Source organism: Mesoplodon bidens (genome assembly GCF_964165515.1).
Source record: "Mesoplodon bidens genome assembly, chromosome: 11".
NCBI lineage: Eukaryota > Metazoa > Chordata > Mammalia > Artiodactyla > Ziphiidae > Mesoplodon > Mesoplodon bidens.
This window is the reverse complement of record NC_138167.1, coordinates 22,371,170-22,379,425: the sequence shown is the minus strand read 5'-3', so window position 1 is coordinate 22,379,425 and position 8,256 is coordinate 22,371,170.

The window sequence follows — 8,256 nt, the reverse complement described above, 5'->3', positions numbered from 1 at the left end:
CCAAATTCATGTAGCAAATCACATTCATCATCTTTTCCCCAAAACTTAGTCTCCTACTGATGTTTCCACTATTGGCTATAACAACATCCTTATCCTCCAAGTCACCCAGAGTTACAACTTTTGATAAGAAACTTCAGAAACTTCAGAAACATCTTTAACAATTTTTCAACCCCACACCTGCCCCAACGAATCATCAAGGCCTGTCATTTCTACCCAGATGTCTCTCTGAAATCTTTCTCAGTGGTGTGCTAGTAAAATGACATCAAAAAAAGTGAGGGAATTCTCCAGTGTTCCAGTAGTTAAGACCCAGCCCTTTCACTGCCATGGGCCCGGGTTCAATCCCTGGTTGGGGAACTAAGATCCTGCAAGCCTCATGGCGTGGCCAAAAAATAATAATAATAATAATAAAGTGAGATTTTTAAAGGCGTGGCCAAAAAATAATAATAATAAAGTGAGATTTTTTTAAAGCCCTAGCCAAGGGCTTCCCTGGTGGCGCAGTGGTTGAGAGTCCGCCTGCCGATGCAGGGGACACGGGTTCGTGTCCCGGTCCGGGAAGATCCCACGTGCCGCGGTGCGGCTGGGCCCGTGAGCAATGGCCGCTGAGCCTGTGCGTCCGGAGCCTGTGCTCCGCAACGGAGAGGCCACAACAGTGAGAGGCCTGCGTACCGCAAAAAAAAAAAAAAAAAAAAAAAAAAAAAAAAAGCCCTAGCCCCAAAATAATAATAATAATAATAAAGTGAGATTTTTTAAAGCCCTAATTTGTAGTGTTTGCCAGTTTCTGTGGTGTGAATATACCCACTATGACCAATTTAAAATGACCAAAAGTTTAACATCTGGCTCATAAAATTCCTGAAATTTACAGTTAACCCTTGAGAGCTGGTGCTCTTTTCTATTTCTATTGCTGCCACCCTGGTTCAGTTATTTGTTATTTGTTTTCTGAACTGTTTAGAAGCTTATAAGTTAGTCTGCCTACCTCTCACTCCAATTACATGTGTGCATAAAGTACCTTTATATTTTTTCATTGCATATAAAATAAATGTCAAGAACCCTAGCGTTGTGTGCAAAGTCTTCCATAGTGTGGCCCTAGTCTACCTTTTCCATTTCCTTTCCACTAGTCCCCCCACCCACCATCACATCCTACACACTCACTCACATACACACACACACAGCTCTTATGTTCCAGCCCCATAGGGACACTTAGTATTCTCTGAGAAACAAGGCACAGTGCAGTTCAGCTCATTAGACATTTACTAAATGTCTACTATGTGCCAAATACTGTGCTAAGCTGAATAAGACATGGTCTCTGACACTCCAGCAGCATAGAATCCTATGTATTTCAATTCTCTTGTGGTTATGCTTGTACTGTTGCTTTTGTCAGAAACTCCCATCTCTGTCTTTATTCAAAAAGCATTTACTGAGCACCTACTAAGTGCCAGACTGTGCTATCTTCTAGGAATACAAAAATGAAAAAGATGGAGTGTCTACCTTCTAAGTCAGATAAGCATAGGGTAATGTGCTGGTATAGGGGTGAGACATCAATTGTCTTGCCCTGTTGGGTTCAAGGAAGGCTTTGCTGAGAAGATAATGGTCGAACTGAGGGTGAGCAAGGAAATATGGCTCAAGAAAGAGGCAGAAGTCAGATTGCTAAGGGCTGGGTATGCCATGTTTCCTAGTTGGGACTCCTTGAACATGTCAGAATCTACCTTGCTCAAGCAAAGAAGAATTGATTCTGAGGATATAGATGTCTTTCATGGAATCCAATGAAAAACTGGACAGCCAGCCCTCAGAAAGGGCTGGAACTTAGACAGCTCCAAGACCTCAGCTGCAGAAGTTGACACACCCTTATTTCAAAACTCTGAAATTGATGTGACTCAGCTCCCAACACCATTTTCTTGTGTCTCTCAGTTTAAATGCTAAAGAGAATCTGACTGCCCCAGTTTAGGTCAAGAGTTCACTCCATATCCAACCAACGATGACCAGAGCCAAAGTCACAAACCAAAATTCGCAGTCAGAGAACAGAGATCTCAGCCTTCATGGATATCTTCAAAATTGTCTACTTTAGGGGCTTCCCTGGTGGCGCAGTGGTTGCGAGTCCGCCTGCCGATGCAGGGGACACGGGTTCGTGCCCCGGTCTGGGAAGATCCCACATGCCGTGGAGTGGCTGGGCCCGTGAGCCATGGCCACTGAGCCTGCGCGTCCGGAGCCTGTGCTCCGCAACGAGAGAGGCCACAACAATGAGAGGCCACCGTACCGCAAAAAAAAAAAACCAAACAAAATTGTCTACTTTAGTCGAAAACATAATTACTTAGGGCTAAGGGCAGAAAAATCATGGCCAGTTGTATTAGTTAGGAATGCTGTGGGCTGCAAGTAACAAAAAACAGGGTACAGTGGCTTAAACAAATGAAAATGAATTATCCTGACATCCCAAGAAGTTCAGCTATAGGCATCACTAGCCCTAAGGCTGGTGCTCTATGATTCTTTTGGCCTCCTCTTCGTGGCCCTGTGCTGTTGTAGTTCCAGTTATTATAGACTCATTTGAAAGTTGAAAGGAGAAAGAGTGGTACCATCTGTAACCATTCCTGTTTATCAAGGGAGCCCAAAAGATTTCCCTGGACCTCCCAGGAGACTGTTGCTTAGTTGCCACGGCCACACCTGATTCATATGAACACTCTTCACAGGAAGAGAGGTCAGAAAATCAGGAAACAGTATCACAGTTAGCTTAGATCAACTATGATCTAGAACTAACCACACAGAGACCCCCAAACAAAATTGAGCTCAAGTATGAGAAACAGACTCCAGAGTGACCCCCACTTTCTGGTTTTCACACTCTTGTTCAATTCATTTTCCTTCAGTGTGGGAGGGACCTGTGACTTGCTTCTAGCCAACAGCATATGGCAAAAATGATGGAATGCCACTTCCATGATGATGTAATATTATATACAATTCTGTTTTGCTAAGACTCATTCTAGAGACTCTCTCTCCCTAGCTGGCTTTGAAGAAAGACATGGCCATGTTGGGAGGCCCGCATGACAAGGAGCTGCGGATGGCCTCTAAGAGCTGAGCTAGCAAGAAGCCAGGATTCTCAGTCCCATAACCATAAGGACATGAATTCTGCTAGCAACTTGAGTGACCTTAGAAGTAGGTTCTTCCCCAGTCAAGTCTCCAGATAAGAATGCAGCTCAGATAACACTTTGACTGCAGCTTTGTGAGACCCTAAGTGAAAGATGCAGCTAAGTCATACCCAGACTCCTGATCTACAAAAATTGTTGGATAATAAACGTGTATTGCTTTAAGCTACAACGTTTATGGAAATTTGTGATACAGCAATAGATAACTAACATATCAAGGGAGAATTGGGAAATGTATATGGTGAGGTAACCAAGAGTTTCTCCCATATCAGTCAAGTTATGCTTGATTTCATTGTTTTTGTATGTAAACCTTTTTTTTTTTGGCCTTCTTCCATGTTTTATTATCATTCTTAGGTCTAATCTGTAGGCCTGAAACTTAAATCAACAGAGATCACAAATTCCATCTTCTTCCACACCACTCCCCTCAGAAATTCCTTTCTTGACCTTGTTGATATTTCACTGTCCTTGTTTCTTTCAACTTCTCCTCTAACTGTGGGTGTCCCTGAGGTTCACTCCTTGACCTGAAGCTCTTCTCTCTAGCTACGTTTACCCAGTTCTTTTTGATCTTCTGTAGTTACTCTGAAGTCAAAATGTCTGAAACCCACTATTCCTTCTCTCCCTGCCCCACAAACCAGCTTCCCTCCCAAGCCCTCCTTCTCTGTTAGTCGCACTAGAGTACTTTTAATCTTTCAGAATCAAAATCTTGAGATAATTCCCCCTACTTTCACCCCTCACCAAATCCTGGAGATCTTCTCCCATATTGTCTCTGAAAAGCTTCCATTTCCACTGCTACCAACCTGTTTCAGGACTTCAGAACCTTCCGTGTATTTTACCACAATTGCCTGCTAATTGTTCTTCCTGTCTCCACTTCCTTATACCTTAATCAATTACATATACCAGTACCTTGGGAAAATAAAAAATAATTGTATCATCTCCAAATACCATCTCGCTTCCTTAACTACTTCACACTTACTGCTGGTGTAGGGTAGTGGACATTTGTAGTTATCACTCACATTCTAGTTCCTTTTCCTTCTCCCACCAGCTCCTTCCTGTCCCAGTCCCCTAGCTACACACACACAGATACATCTGTATATCCTTTCTCTCATGTGGGGATCCAAGAAAGCTGATTTCAGCTCTGGCCCCAGGGGGAGAACAGTGACCTTTGCTATAGCAATCAGCTCATTCCATACTCCTCAATTCCCCCAAACACAATGTCAGTTCAGTGTTACCTAAGCCAGTTTAATCAGAATGAATCTCAGAACTAACACAGGAAATGCTGTAACAAAGATGATCTTTTCCCCACTGGATGTGCCATCTTGAAACCGCAAAAGCAGACAGCCTCATGAGGACACTGAGGAAACCTCATACATGGTGATATAGTTAAACTGCTGGATCAAAACTTGACTAAAGTCTGTGCTATCCTTAGATTTCTCATTTATCTTCTATCTAATGATTTCCTTAATTGTTTAGGCCAGTCCATTTTGAGTTTTCTCTTACTCGCAGTCCAAAACATCCTGGTAAATTCAGCCAGCACCCAAGTAACATACTATTCTAGGCTCTACTGCACTCATTTCTGGGTCAATGTATAATGTGACTATATGAACACCCTCTTTTCTCTAATTGCATTAACGTCCACATCTATCCCTGAACTAGACTTCAAGTTCCTGTTAGGACAAAGTCTGTATTTATTTTGTATTCCAATGGCAGCCATGCTAGTATTTGCTTAATAAATATCTGTTGATTAAGAATTTACCAAGTTCGGGCTTCCCTGGTGGCCCAGTGGTTAAGAATCCACCTGCCAATGCAGGGGACACGGGTTCGAGACCTGGTCTGGGAAGATCCCACATGCCGCGGAGCAACTAAGCCTGTGAGCCACAACTACAGAGCCCATGCTCTAGAGCCCACGAGCCACAACTACTGAGTCCACACGCCTAGAGCCCATGCCCTGCAACAAGAGAAGCCACTGCAATGAGAAGCCCATGCACTGCAATGAAGAGTAGTCCGCGCTTGCCACAACTAGAGAAAGCCTGCACACAGCAACGAAGACCAAAATAAATAAAAAATAACTGTAAGGGAGCCTGGGAGATGCAGTATGTATTTGGGGATCCATCTGTAAAGCTAAAAGGTAGGGGTCTGTGGTAAACAGAGCTCTAAGATATCCTTGTGCTCTACCTACTACATCTCCCAGGTTCCCTTACAGGCAAAAATAAATAAATAAAATAATAATAATAAAAAAGAATTTACCATGTTCAACTTAGCACAAAATATGCTAGAATTTAGGACACTGATAGCTTTAAAACAATTGGGCTTCCCTGGTGGTGCAGTGGTTGAGAGTCCGCCTGCCAATGCAGGAGACGCGGGTTCATGCCCCGGTCCGGGAAGATCCCACATGCCGCGGAGCGGCTGGACCCGTGAGCCATGGCCGCTGAGCCTGCACGTCCGGAGCCTGTGCTCCGCAACGGGAGAGGCCACAGCAGTGGGAGGCCCGCGTACCACAAAAAAAAAAAAAAAACCAATTAAGTATCTAAGGGAAAAAGAGCCAATTTCTTCACCACACTGGCGGAATTCAGTGGTTGTAGGACTGAGATTCTCATTTCCTTGTTGGGTGTTAGCAGGGGTTCACTTTCAGCCCCTAGAGGCTTCCTGCCTTCCTTGCCACAGGGCTACCTCTATCTTCAAGCCAGTAATGGCACACTGAATCTTTCTCATGCTTCTAATCTCTAGCTTTCTCCATTTCTGACCTCTAGACTTGGATTTAAAGGGCTTTTGTGATTAGGTCAGGCATACAGAGAAAATCTCCCTATCTTAAAGTTAATTAATTAATTTGGGACTTCCCTGGTGGCACAGTGGTTAACAATCCGCTTCCCAATGCAGAGGACACAGGTTCGATCCCTGGTCAAGGAACTAGATCCCACATGCATGCTGCAACTAAGAGTTTGCATGCCACAACTAAGGAGCCTGTGAGCTGCAACTAAGGAGCACACATGCTGCAACTAAAGGAGCCCGCCTGCAGCAACTAAGACCTGGTGCTATAGCAATAATAATAAAATTAAGTCCCCCATACCATTAAAAGAAAGTTAATTTGGGATATAGCATAATCACAGGAGAGCTATCTCTTCATATTTGCAAGTCCATATTCAAGGGGAGGAGATTATACAAGGGTAAAGAGCACAAGGATATCTTAGAGCTCTGTTTACCACAGACCCCTACCTTTTAGCTTTACAGATGGATCCCCAAATACATACTACATCTCCCAGGCTCCCTTACAGTTAGGTACAGCCATGTCCCTAGTGCAGGCCAAAGAAATGTTGTATAGCAGCTTCCCAGAAACAGCCTTAAGATACTGCTGGTGCCCAATATTTGTCCCCTTGTTTTCGGATTCCTTCTTGCCACCTGGAATATGTAATTCAATGTCTGGAACTTTTTCAGCAATTGTGGACATGAATGACCATAAGAATGGGAACCACATACAAGGATGATGGAGCGGCAGGATAGAAAAAGCCTGGGTCCCTAATTCTGTAGAGAGCTATACCCAGAGGTGTGCTATTACATGTTGAACAACAGGCTCTTTGGAAGGCAAAACCCTGACTTGTAGCTTTTGCCAATTTCTGTGACGTGACTACTCCATCATGGCTTTTGTTTGTTTGTTTGTTTTTTGCAGTACGCGGGCCTCTCACCGCTGTGGCCTCTCCCGTTGCGGAGCACAGGCTCCAGACGCGCAGGCTCAGCGGCCATGGCTCACGGGCCCAGCCGCTCCGCGGCATGTGGGATCTTCCCGGACCAGGGCACGAACCCGTGTCTCCTGCATCGGCAGGTGGACTCTCAACCACCGCGCCACCAGGGAAGCCCCACCATGACCAATTTTGAGTTACCAATGTGACATCAGTGAACATAGAGTTGGGAAGAGATGTTAACAACTGGTTCTCACGAGCTGGAACAAGCCAGCCCAGCACACCATGAGCTGTACCAGCTCCATGCTGCCTGCCTCCAGGCTTCTGTTTCATCAGAGAAAATTAACTTCTCTTGTATTTAAGGTATGTTACTTTAGGGTTTCTGTCCCATGCAAATACACCTAGTCCTACGGTAATTTTCTCTAGTTCTCTCTCAACACTGAAATTTTCTTCACTTGGAATTTTGTCTCTATTGATGTGTCCAGCTCAAAGCAGGAGAGTGTATGGGCCCAGGGTTTACTCTACACAGCATTCACAGGAGCTGTCGTTTCATCCAGCCTCCTCTTAGTAAGATTGACCCCACTACTTACACAGTAGAGCTTGAATAACTACAAGGCTCAGAAGGAAACAGGAGGGTGATTGTGTCAGAGAGGCAATCACCATGCTTGACAGAGACCCCCGGGCAGGCAACATGATGGGAAACATTCTGAAGCCATGCAACAAGTCCACGAGTATGTGACATCGAAACGCCACTTTACAAAGCTGCCTTTGAAGATTGGTGATTTTCAAGACCCACAAAAGAGCAGAAAAGACTTCAGAACAAACAAACATCAGCACTACTAGAAAACACCTATTCACCTCTTGGAACACAGAGCTGGGAAAAGATACAGACATGCCTTTTCTTTAGGTTTTAGTGGCACAGAATCACTGTGCATGAGTCTGCCCCAGCGCAGAGGCTGGCCATTTACCACCAGCCCAGAGGTGATAGCTAGCATCTCCTCTCCACAACAGGAATTTGTACCAGGGGTACTGGCTACTCTGTTGCAGGACACCTTTGTGTCCCTACCTGAACCCTCACTCAGCAAAGGCACCAACAATCCCGGGAAACACAGGGTGGTCTCTTTTATTCCAGTTCCCTTCATTCCAGCACATCTTCCAAATAAGTGTGGATGTGGACTTCCTCCCCTGCTTCTTTGGTATAAGCTGTTTTTGAGTAATGGATTTCCTTATTCAATTTCCACAATAATCCCATAGAGTGGATACTGCTGTTACCCTTCTTTACAGATAAAGCAACTGAGGTCCAGGGAGATGCAGTAACCTGACCAAGGCTATACAGCTAGAAAGCGGCAGGACTGGGAAGCAAACTCAGCCAGTCTTGCTCTGGAGCCCATGCTTTTAACCCTCCTGCCTGCAGCCAGGCAGCCACAGAGGGTCACATAATATGTGCCTTGCAGAAC